This window comes from Hordeum vulgare, chromosome 4H (assembly GCF_904849725.1).
Source record: "Hordeum vulgare subsp. vulgare chromosome 4H, MorexV3_pseudomolecules_assembly, whole genome shotgun sequence".
In the NCBI taxonomy this organism is placed as follows: Eukaryota; Viridiplantae; Streptophyta; class Magnoliopsida; order Poales; family Poaceae; genus Hordeum; species Hordeum vulgare.
In genome coordinates, this window is record NC_058521.1 from 292,908,475 (window position 1) to 292,921,553 (window position 13,079).

Below are 13,079 nucleotides of genomic sequence, written 5' to 3' on the forward strand. Positions count from 1 at the left end.
GCTGCCACTAGGTGTGGGAGGGACCCCCCGCGTCCTCGGGGTGCCCCGGGAGTCTACAGCCTCGGCTCGTTATTACGTGAGAGTGTCATGGTGGGGGTGTATCTGGGAGGTCGCGAGGACGCTTTGACCTCGCGAGTGTCCCTACCCCCGAGGCATAGATGCCTGATTCCTTTTTGGTCTTCACCCAGCGCGGAGCATAGGTCATCCACTCGGCGTGGGTGGGACCCCTCCGCATCCTCGGGGGCGCCCGAGTGTTTACAGACTCGTCTCATTATTACGTGAGAGTGTTATGGTGGGAGTGTATCTGGGAGGTCGCGAGGACGCTTTGGCCTCACGAGTGTGCCTACCCCTGAGGCATAGGCGCCTGATTCCTTTTGGGTCATTGGTAAACCCTGCTGACTTCTTCCTTTTTGGGAGTGAGGAACGGTCTGTGCTGCCTAAGGAGGCCTGCAAGGATAAGCTTCGGCCGGAGCCACCAAGCGGGGGGTCGACTACCCAAAGATGCAAGCAAGGTAGAACGTTAGGGGTTCGAAGTGGGTGCAACAGAAACAACTGAAGGATGCGTAAATGAAAGTAGCGGGTGGGAGGTGCGCTGAACTCCTGGAGGCCTCATGGCCCTATGGGCGTCCTCGGACAAAGTGAGCCAAAAAGTTACGTGGAATCAGCAAACAAAAAGTTACCTGGTGGCCATGCCGCTGAATTGCCGAGGGCGCCGTCGTCGCCCGATCTCCTGCTTCCACGATCGCGACCCTCACGGGTCTGCCGTGTCCCGAGGCTCGGGGCCTTCGCTTGGCCCGAGCATCTCCTCCTCTTTCTCACCACGCCCCAGTAGGCAAGGCATGAGCATGGCCTGCTGGAGCCGCGGGCAGGTAGCAACCTTGTTCCCCGGCCTGAAGGGCATGAGGGTGCCGATGCCGGGCACACCCAACGATGGTCAGCTCGCGCGGGCCATAAGGGGCCTTGAGCCACGGCTCTGTCGATTGCGAGCGCGTTGATGCAGATGCGGGGCCAATCGACTGTGCCGACTGCGATTGGTGATGCAGTGCAGACCCCGACTCGCACGGCCTGGGCCTCTCGAAGTTCTTGGATTGCTGTGGTGACGGACTCACGAGAGCTGGGCGGACGTGCGCCGGGGTGCGCCCTCGGGTTGTGCTCGAGCGCCACCCTCGCCTCACTGGTCAGGCCGGGAACCTCCCTAGTGGGAGCCCCCAGCCCTGTCCCAAGGGGGGCGCCGAGCGTGCCTTCCTATGCGATGGAAGGCAAGATCCCGTCCTCGGGCACGGAGCCCGAAGTCCGAGGGCGCTCTGTGGGGAGGAGGCGCTTCTTCTTCTTGCGTGGGGTCTTCGCGTAGTGGCTCATCTTTCTTCGTCATCCGAGCATTCCGCCGCCGCGGCGCGGTAGGCGCGCTCAAGTGTACTAATGGCATCCTTCTCGTCGCAGGCGATGGTGATGATGCCACCGCTCCCTCGCATCTTAAGGACTTTGTAGCCATGGTGGGTCACTGCCATGAACTTGGCCAGAGCCGGGTACCCAAGGATCGTATTGTACGGCAGGTGGATGTGCGCGACATCAAAGACGATGATCTTAGTGTGGTAGTTCTTGCACTCGCCGAAGGTGACTGGCAGACGCAACTGCCCGATGTGCACGGTGGACCCATCCTAACTCCTGAGAACGGCTTGGTCGGTATGAGCTGTTCGTACGGCAGCTGGAGTGTCTCGAAGGTCTCGACCGAGAGGATGTTGATCCCCGCTCCACTGTCGATAAGGGTCTTGGTGACAAGGACGTTGTTGATGGTCAGAGTGCACATCATGCGGAGCTTTCCGGGCATGAGCGAGCACCTGAGTTGATCACTTCGGTCGAAGGTGATGGTGTTGTAGGACCAGTTGAGCGGGCGCATCGCTTGAGGCTTCGGGAGAGCGACATTCACCTCTCGGGAAAATTGCTTGAAGGCACGGTTCGAGGCTGGGGTCTGGGCACCGCTCAGGATAGAGGCCACCGCCCTGACTTCGTGGAAGCCCCCAACCCCATTATTCTGTCTGTCTTCATCCCTCCTTCTAGGTGGCGGGGGCAGCGGAGACAACCCAGCCTCATGAGGGCGAACCTCCTGAGGCCTACCGTGTCATTGCCCCTCCTGAAGGTCGTCGCGCCAGCGGTCCTCCTGAGGCTGGCCGCGCCAACGGTCTTCATGAGTCTGTTCATGCCACCCCTAACGCGGCTCCCGGTCATCCCAGCGGGCACCACTGCAACCACCGCCGCACGCGAGGCCTCTGTCTCCCCTTCCGGGGCGCCTGCCGAAGTGCTCTTCACGGACCAGTCTGAGCTCGTCGCACTCGGAGGTATCATGGCTGCTGGTGCCATGGAAGATGCAAGTTGCCCCCCTCTTGACAGGCGATCTCCCCCTCGGCCGTGCTTTGCCTCAGGCTCGGCTACGAGCACCACTGGAGCCTTGCGCTTCGCCTCCTTGGCCTTGGCCTTCTTCTCTTCTGATTCCGCTGCCTGAGGCCCAAGGACCGACATGCGACCTTCTTCAGCCCTCGCGCACTTGTTTGCCAGGTTGAACAGCTCCAGGGCAGTGCTCATTTCATCACTCATGGCGAGCTCCTCCTTCATCTTGAGGTCGGTGACTCCGTCGGGGAAGGCGGAGATGACACCCTCGTCCGACGCCTTGGGGATCTTGAGGCGCATGGCCGTGAAGCGTTGTATGAACTTGTGCAGGGTCTGCCCATCCTGCTGCTTGATGCTCCACAGGTCGTTCACGGTGGGAGCGTGGTCGCGGGTGCCGTAGAAGTTGGCGATGAAGTGTTCACGTAGATCATCCGAGGAGGTGATGGACGCCCTTAGGAGGTTGAGGAGGCAAGAGAGCGCGCCGCCCTTGAGCGCCATGGGGAACCAGCACGCCATGACCTTATCGCCCCCTCCTACCGCCCTGATACTCAGCGTGTAGAGTTGCAGGAACTCGGCCGGGTCCAGGGTGCCGTCGTAGCGCGGGGGTAGTTCGGGCTTGAACTTACACGGCCATGCAGTTGGGTAGAGCTCAGGGCCGATGGCGAGGCACCCCACCGGCTCGACGGGTGCAGCGCGCGCGGGGGCGACCTGGTCCTGGTGCTCTAGTGGGTCTGCTTCAAGCAGGGCACGCTCGCGGCATGGGACTTGCAGCGGCGGGAGCGTGTGTGCGTCGGCGCGTGGCCGAGGAACCACTTGACAGCTTGCTTCATTTCCTGGCCCCGCCCCGGTGGGTTCGCGAGGCCGGTCACGGGGACGCGCTTCCTGCCTGGGCTTGGGGCGCACACCACACCTTGGAGGTGGGGGTGGTGCGTCATGCTCCTCGTCATTTGCCAGTGACGGTTGGGGTCGAAACAAGCAGGAGAACACCGCGGGATCACTGGCAGCGGCGACAAGCTCCTCGATGCGCTGGCGCCGGTCGTTGTGGCGGTCAGGGGCGGGTCGGTAACAGAGCAGCTTGGTGGCCATGGCAAGCGCGCGCCAGCCACGCGACATCTCTGGCTGGGAGCGTGAGGCCGACTCGGAAGCCCAAACGAGCGACGGAGTGGCGGTGCGGCCGTCGGGCTGCTCGGTAGCTGGATGGGAGGAAACTTGCTGTTCTTGAACATCGGGGCCCGTGGCGGCGTTCGCCATGGGCGATGGTGACCGGCTTGCGCTAGCGGGGTCCACGGGAGCCGTGTGAGCAACGTGGGCGGCGCGGCGTTCGGTGCGAGCCCGGCGAGCGTCAGCCATCGGAGCAGCGAAGCTTGGTGAAGGCAGAGCTTGGAGGAAACCTTGACACACCCCCTACCCGGCGCGCCAAATGTCGGATTTTGGGCTCCGCAAAACCCTAAAGATTCGAACTCAGGGGCGTGTACGAAGATCTCTCTCGGGCTCGCCTCACCTAACTCGCTACCCGCTCGGGATATGCTACGGCGATAGAAATCTTCTGTCGTCTCTTGACCTTGCGTTGGTTTTTCTATTGAAGAGGAAAGGGCGATGCAGCACATGAGCAGTAAGTATTTCCCTCAGTTTGAGAACCAAGGTATCAATCCAGTAGGACAATCTCGTCAAGTCCAGAGTACCTGCACAAACACAAAAGATCTTGCACCCAACACTATAAAGGGGTTGTCAATCCCTTCAAGATTGATTGCAAAGTGAGATCTGAAGGCGGAAAGTGCAAGGAAGAAAAAGTGTAAGGCTGAAAATATGGTGTGAAGTAGACCTGGGGGCCATAGTGTTCACTAGAGGCTTCTCTCAAAATAGCAAATATTACGGTGGGTGAACAAATTACCGTCGAGCAATTGATAGAATCGCGCAAAGTCATGATGATATCAAAGGCAATGATCATACATATAGGCATCACGTCCGAGACAAGAAGACCGATACTTTCTGCATCTACTACTATTACTCCACACGTCGACCGCTATCCAGCATGCATCTAGTGTATTGAGTTCATGACTAACAGAGTAACGCCTTAAGCAAGATGACATGATGTAGAGGGATAAACTCAAACCAATGATGAAAACCCCATCTTTTTACCCTTGATGGCAACAACATGATGCATACCTCGCTACCCCTTCTGTCACTGAGTGAGGTCACCGCACGGTATGAACCCAAAACCAAGCACTTCTCCCATTGCAATAATCATAGATCAATCTGGCCAAACAAAACCCACAACTCAAAGAGAATTACAAGGATATGAAATCATGCATAAGAGAGATCGGAAGAAACTCAAATAAGATTCATAGATAATCTGATCATAAATCCACAATTCATCGGATCTCGACGAAAACACCGCAAAAGAAGATTACATCGGATAGATCTCCATGAAGATCATGGAGAACTTTGTTTTGAAGATCCAAGAGAGAGAAGAAGCCATCTAGCTACTAGCTATGGGCCCGTAGGTCTATGGTGAACTACTCATGCATCATCGGAGAGGTCATGGTATTGATGAAGAAGCCATCCGTATCCGAATCCCCCCTCCGGCAGGGCACCAGAACGTGCCCCAGATGGGATCTTGCGGCGGCGGAAAAGTACTTCCGATGATCTCTTGATTTTTTCTGGAATTATTGGGAATATATAGGCGAAATACCTAGGGCACATGTGGCCCAGGGAGCCCACAAGGCTGGGAGGCGCTGCCCCATGGCCGCGGCTAGGGGGCTTGTGGGGTCCCAGGTGGCCCCCTGCCTTGGTTCTCAAGTTTCCCGATCTTCTTTTGTTTCAGAAAAAATCTATTTGGAAATTTAGTTCCGTTTGGACTCCGTTTAAAATCCTCCTCTGAAAGGGGTCAAATACACAGAAAAAACAGGAACTGGCACTTGGCACTGAGTTAATAAGTTAGTCCCAAAAAGATATAAAAGGCATACAAAACATCCAAAGTTTGACAGGATAATAGCATGAAACCATCAAAAATTATAGATACGTTGGAGACGTATCAGGATAGCACAGAACTAACTCGATTGTGAGGAATACACAGAACATGGCAGTTTACCCAGGTTCAGGCCGCTGAGAAGCGTAATACCCTACTCCTGCTTTGGTGGATTGCCTCTCATGGAAGTTGGTGGACGAACTAGTACAATGTTCGAGGGCCTCCAGAGGCTGGGTGGCCTTTGTGTGATGCCGGTCGGGGAATGAACGAATCGGGTGTCGTTCTACAAAAGACCTATCCTCTATATATAGTGGCGGCCTGGGTCCTCTTTCCTTATCACAAGGGCGGGAAGGGATCCCACAATGGCCTATTTTGAAGGGGAACAGGGGAACATGCTCCCTTGCCCAAAGGTGATCTTCACCTGCAAAGTGGTTGTTAGTGCAGCAGGGATGGGTCAAGGGATGACGTCCGTCGTGCTAGCGGGCGGCGATGGCCTTGTTGCACCAGAATGGAAACCTTTGGAAGATGACTTGGGAACCCGCGTACGTCCTTCCATCCTTTGCACAAAAGGGGAAACTGCACCATCCTGCAATCCACTGCTCGCATGTCCTTTCCCTGTGTCACCCTTGACTCCTGAGGCCGGGTCTTGCCTCAGAATCTCCGCGCTCTGGAGGGGTCCTAAGGAGGCCCCCTGCGGGTCTTGGTGCTCCTCCTCCTCGTGAGGCTCGGGCCCTCGCGAGGGCCTTTCCTTGAGTGGTGCCGTGCTCGATTATGCTTGCTTGATGAAGTGAGCTAGCCCTGGGCCACAGGGAGGCACGACTGGGTACCCCCATTCCCAGAACGCCGACACACAGGGACTCATTAATCTCATTTCCAAAGGTATCAAGACTAGCAAAGCTTAATATGCGAGGTATGGTTAAGTGGTGAGGCTGCAACAAGCAACTAAGCATTTATTTAAGTGGCTAACTTACGAGTACAAGAATAAAAGGGGGGTGATCTCCACATAAACGAACGAGAACTAACAATGACCACGAAGTGATACTCAAAACCTACTTACGTCAAACATAACCCCACTGTGTCCTCTTTTGGATGCAAATCTCATGAGAAGAGACAATCACAGTTACGCACAGAGTTAGCATATTTTAATTAAGTTTACTTGAAGTTTGCTATGATCGGGTGTTAAACAAATTATCCAAGTTTGACACATAACCCCGGGCAAAGTTTTCTGAAATATTTAACCCTGCAGGGGTGCTCAAACTAGTCTATCACAAACAACCACAAGCTGCCCTAGAGAGAAAACATCAACCTCGAGAAAGCCCGAAGTATCACCGATATGCAAGTGCACAAGGCCTTCGATAAGAGTAGAAAAATCTAGGAAGGCCTCCCGACATGCCGAAAATCCCGATAGGATCCGCGTATCTCATTCTCAGGGCACAACCGGATGGGACTAGCTACGAGTAAAACCAATCCTCGAGTTCCCTCAGATGGCCCCGCGAGCAGCCCGATTAGGACCAACACCATCAGCACCGGCCCCCCTCTATTATGTTGAATTAATCCATGGGTAGTGCTAACTCCCTACGTGTTACTAATGGTGCTCAGTATTATTATGTTGAGCAAATATAGTACCAATGTTGGGCCTTGCTGAAAGAGTTTTATCCCAAAACAAAAATCAAGGGGGTGTCCATAACAACACCAAGCATGTTAGGTGTGCTCATTTATGGAACATAATACCGGTACATAAGTAACTAGGGCGGCAAAGATGGAACAAAACACCAGGCTAGAAGGCCAAGCCTTCCACCTTTTACCAAGTATATAGGTGCATTAAATTAAATAACAATAATATGGTGATACAACAAGGAACCCATGTGGTCACGCGGAGAGCATCTACACCTGCAAGTTTAAATGAGGCCGGAACAACAAATCAAAATTCCATAAAGTCCCCATATGTAATTTTCACTTTGCTACGGATCTACCTAAAACACAATTTTAGATTTGTTAAATAGGAAAATAAATGTCTCCATGTTATTCTACACGTTTTCTAGCCAAGTTACATATGTGGAACATTTTTACCGGAGCTATGGTTAATTAGTTATGAAATAAACCTTTAAACATGGCATTAGGCTAACTACATGAAAACAACAAGCTAAATATTTCTAACATGGTTGAAAGTGCCATAATATTAATCTACATGAAGTTCTAAGCATTTTGCATATTTAAATCATTTTAATCCGACACACGGTTATTAAGTCATTAGAAATTCAAATCATGCAATTCTTCTTTAATTAAAATGTCCTTGTTAATAGGAAAAATGTCGTCCGAAAAAACACGTACAGTAGGCCAAAACTAGTAGGCGGCTATTAGCTAAAACGCGCATGGGTGAAGAATAGGCTGGCTCACCAGAGTGGCCACTTGGGCCGGAGCTGGCCGCGGGCATGCTAGCACGGGGTGGGCGGGAGGCCCATGCGGGAACTAGCATGAGGCGAGGCCTCGGCTGGGCCTCGGCAAGCGGCTAGTCCGATGGAGCGGCGAGGCTCTCCAGGCCCTTGCGGAGGCGCGTGGTGGGCTGGCTACACGGTGGGGCCCACGCAGGCGAAGCGGAGGGGTCGCTCGTTTGATCCGGAGCGAGACGCAGCAGCGCAGCGTGGCTGCCGTTTCCAGCGAGGTAGCGGCGACGGACCTCGATGGGAACATATCCGAGGAGGTGAGGGGCAGTTTCGGTGGCCTTGGACGGATCTGGTGCAAAGTGGCGGGGCGCGCGAGGTGCTATTCGCAAGGGCGGTGGCGGCTCCTGCATGGAGAGGAGAGATAGAGGTGAGCGCGAGAGAGAGATGGAGAAGAAGGAGGGCAGCACTACGGGGCTGGCCTCCGGTAGGGTGCTCGCCGACGGTGGCCTGGGTGCGGCGACCTCCCGCGAGAGGTCATCGGTGCGAGGTACGTGTAGCATAGGGGCTCGGGTCCCCTAAGGCGCCATGGGAGCCCTGCTCCATGCACTAGGAGGCGACAACACGGCTCGGGCCCCGATCTAGGCTTCCACGGCCCGCAGGAGGAGAGAGAGGTGGAGGGCGAGGTGGTGGCTATGGGTAGGGGAGGCTGGTAGTTGCACGGAAATCAAGACGGAGGGGCTAGGGTTCCAATTCTGGACGAGGGAGTTGTCTATATATAGAAGGGGTAGCGAGGGTTAGATGATTTAGTTCGTTTTGGACTGTTTGATCTTGATCGAACGGTCCGGAAGGAGAGGGGGCTAGCTGGGATAAATTTGGGCTGTGTAGAGGTGCGGGGCTGAGATGAGAGGGAAATGGTGCGGCCCATGATAGGGTATATAAAACCGAAGGACGTCCGACAAATAAACCGATAATGGTGCCGCTACGGTCGACCGTTCGAGTATCAAACAGACACCGACTGCCTACCGACCCTATAATAAGAACACACACAGAATTCCAACACAATCCGAGAATGTTTTATAAACACTTTTTGAAACAATATTTAAATGATGCCGTGAGCGCGTGCATGTCTGGTTGGTCCCGAAACGGTCAATGACGAAAACAGAGAGAACCAGCAACTAATAATGGATGCAAGTTTTGAAAACGGGCGGCAACGAAGTGCCAATGTTGTCGGATTTCAGGCTCCACAAAAACCCAAAGATTCAAACTCACGGGCGTGTACGAAGATCTCTCGTAGGCTCACCCCACCTAACTCGCTACTCGTCAGAGATGACAAAGAACTCACTCGATGGTGAGGAAGACACAGTACACGGTAGTTTACCCAGGTTCGGGATGCTGGGAAGTGTAATACCCAAATCCTGCTTTGGTGGATTGCCTCTCGTGGAGGTTGGTGGATGAACTAGTATAATGTTCGAGGGCTTCCGAAGGCTAGGTGTCCTAAGTGTGGTGCCAGTTGGCAAAATGAATGAATCGGGGTCCGGGTGGATGAGATCGGATCCCCCTCTATGAAGTATCCTATCCTCTATTTATAGTGACGGCCCGGGTCCTCTTACCTTATCGTTTCGATGGAAGGGATCCCACAATTGCCAATTTTGAAGGGGGACAGGGAACATGCTCTCCTGCCCAAAGGTGGTCTTCGCGTGCAAAGTGATTGCAAGCGATGTAGGGACGGGTCCAGGGATGACGACTGTCCTGCTGGCGGGCGGTGGTGGCTTTGTTTCACCAGAAGGGAAACCTTTCGGAGATGCCTGGGGAACCTCGATACGTCCTTGCCCCCTTTGCACTAAAGGGGAAACTGCTCCGCCCTGCTGTCTGCTGCTCACGTGTACTTTCCCCACGTCATCCTTGACTCCTGAGGCTCGGCCTTGCCTCGGAATATCCGCCGCTCCGGAGGGGTCCTGATGAGGCCCCGTGCGGGTCTTGATGCTACTCCTCACCGTGAGGCTTTGGCCCTCGCGAGGACCTTGCCTTAAGCGGTGTCGCGCCCAATCGTGCTTGCTTGGAGAAGTGGGCCAGCCCTGGGCCACAGGCAGGCAGGTCTGGGTACCCCCATTCCCAGAACGCCGACAGTAGCCCCCGGGCTCAACACGTGCTCGGGTTGGCTTCTGGGCGAAGCCCTGGGGGCGGCTTGCTACTTCTTGAGCTTGCGTTGGTTTTTTCCCTTGAAGAGGAAAGGGTGATGCAGCACAATAGCAGTAAGTATTTCCCTCAGTTTGAGAACCAAGGTATCAATCCACTAGGAGTATCAAGCCAAGTCTCCAAAAGTACCTGCGCAAAAACAACAAACATGCACCCAACGCTACAAAGGGGTTGTCAATGCCTTCACGATTGATTGCAAGGTGAGGTCTGAAGGCGGAAAGTGCAACAAAGTAAAAGTGTAAGGCTGAAAATATGATGTGAAGTAGACCCGGGGGCCGTAGTGTTCACTAGAGGCTTCCCTCAAGATAGCAAATATTACGGCGGGTGAACGAATTACTGTCGAGCAATTGATAGAACCGCGCAAAGTCATGACGATATCTAAGGCAATGATCATACATATAGGCATCACGTCCAAGACAAGTTGACCGATACTTTCTGCATCTACTACTATTACTCCACACATCGACCGCTATCCAGCATGCATCTAGTGTATTGAGTTCATAACGAACAGAGTAACGCCTTAAGCAAGATGACATGATGTAGAGGGATAAATTCATGCAATAGATATAAACTCCATATTTTTACCCTTGATGGCAACAACACGATGCGTGCCACGCTACCCCTTTATGTCACTGGGTCAGGTCACCGCACGGTATGAACCCAAAACCAAGCACTTCTCCCATTGCAAGAATCATAGATCAAGTTGGCCAAACAAAACCCACAACTCGAAGAGAATTACAAGGATATGAAATCATGCATATAAGAGATCAGAAGAAACTCAAATAAGATTCGTAGATAATCTAATCATAAATCCACAATTCATCGGATCTCGACAAACACACCGCAAAAGAAGATTACATCGGATAAATCTCCATGAAGAAAGTGGAGAACTTTGTATTGAAGATCCAAGAGAGAGAAGAAGCCATCTAGCTACTAGCTATGGACCCGAAGGTCTATGGTGAACTACTCACGCATCATCAGAGAGGCAATGGTGTTGATGAAGAAGCCCTCCGTGTCCGAATCCCCCCTCCGGCATGGCACCAGAACGTGCCCCAGATGGGATCTTGGGAGACAGAAGCTTGCGGTGGCGGAAAAGTATTTTGGTGGCTCCCTCCCGTGGTTTCAGATTTTTCGGGGATTTATAGGTGGAAGAACTAGGGCAGAGGAGCCCTAGGGGGCCCACAAGCGTGCTAGGCGCGGGCCCCCTGGCCGCGGCTAGGGGGCTTGTGGTCTCCCCTGGTGCCCTCTGCTTTGGTTCTCAAGCTTCCTGTGTATCTTCTGTTCCAGAAAAAAATATTTCTAGAGGATTTATTCCGTTTGGACTCCGTTTAAAATTATCCTATGAAAAGGTCAAAAACACGGAAAAAACAGGAACTGCCACTTGGCACTGAGTTAATAAGTTAGTCTTAAAAAAGATATAAAATGCATACAAAACATTCAAAGTTTGACAAGATAACAACATGGAACCATAAAAAATTATAGATACGTTGGAGACGTATCAAGCATCCCCAAGCTTAACTCATGCTCGTCCTCGAGTAGGGAAGTGATAAAGACTGAATTTTTGATGTGGAATGCTACCTAGCATATTTGTCCTTTGTAACTTCTTTCATGTGACATGAATGTTCAGATCCGTAATATTCGAAACAATGGTTTGCTATTGACATGAAAACAATAATACTTCAAGCAAACTAGCAAGATAATCATGAACTTTCGAAATAACAAGGCCAAAGAAAGTTATCCCTACAAAATCATATAGTCTGGCTATGCTCCATCATCCCCACACAACGAATTTAAATCTTGCACAACCCTGGTATTGGCCAAGTAATTTTTTTCACACTCTTACTTTCTCAAATCTTTTTCAACTCTCACACAATACATGAGCGTGAGCCATGGATATAGCACTATAGGTGGAATATAGTGTGGTGGAGGTTGCAAGACAAAAAGGAGGAGATGGTCGCGTTGACTTGGCGTATCAAAGGGCTATGAAGATGCCCATTAATAGATATCAATGTGAAAGAGTAGGGATTACCATGCAATGGATGCACTTAGAACTATAAGTATGTGAAAGCTCAAAAGGAGAACTAGTGGGTGTGCATCCAACTTGCTTGCTCACGAAGACCTAGGGCAATTTTGAGGAAGCCCATCATTGGAATATACAAGCCAAGTTATATAATGAAGATTCCCACTAGTATATGGTGGTGACAAAACAAGAGACTCTCAATCATGAAGAACATGGTGCTATTATGAAGCACAAGTGTGGAAAAAGATAGTAGCATTGTCCCTTCTCTCTTTTTCTCTTTTTTTTGTTTGGGCTCTTTGGCCTCTTTCCATATAATTTTTTTTGTGGGCAACTCTGGCCTCTTTCTTTTTTATTTCCTCACATGGGACAATGCTCTAATAATGATGATCATCAAACTTTTATTTACTCACAGCTCAATGCTTAGAACAATGATGACTCTATAGGAAATGCCTCCGGCAGTGTACCAGGATGTGCAACGATCTAGCTTATCGTATGACTCGCTAGCTATCTTACGATCATGCAATGGCAATATGAAAGTGACGACACATGTCATGAGACGGAACGGTTGGAGTTGCATGGCAATATATCTCGGAATGGCTATGGAAAAGCCATGATAGGTAGGTATGTTGGCTGTTTTGAGGAAGGTCTATGGTGGTTTTCTGTACCGGCGAAAGTTGCGCGGCACTGGAGAGGCTAGCAATGGTGGAAGGTGAAAGTGCATCTATACCATGGACTGACATTAGTCATGAAGAACTCACATACTTATTGCGAATGTTTTTATTAGCAATCGAAACAAAGTGCTAAATGCATAGACCTAGGGGAAGGGTTGGTAGGTGTTAACCATCACGCGATCCCAACCACAACACAAAGGATGACAATCAATAAATCAATTATGCTCCGACTTCCTAACATAGCGGTTCACCATACGTGCATGTTACGAGAATCACTAACTTCAACACAAGTATTTCTAGATTCACAACACCCTACTAACATGACTCTTAATATTACCAAATCCATGTCTCAAAACTAATAGAGAGGAATCAAATTTCTCTTTCTAATCAATGCACAAGAATATGGAAGTTTTATTGTATCCTCTCTGGATGCCTATCATCTTTAGGACTACTTT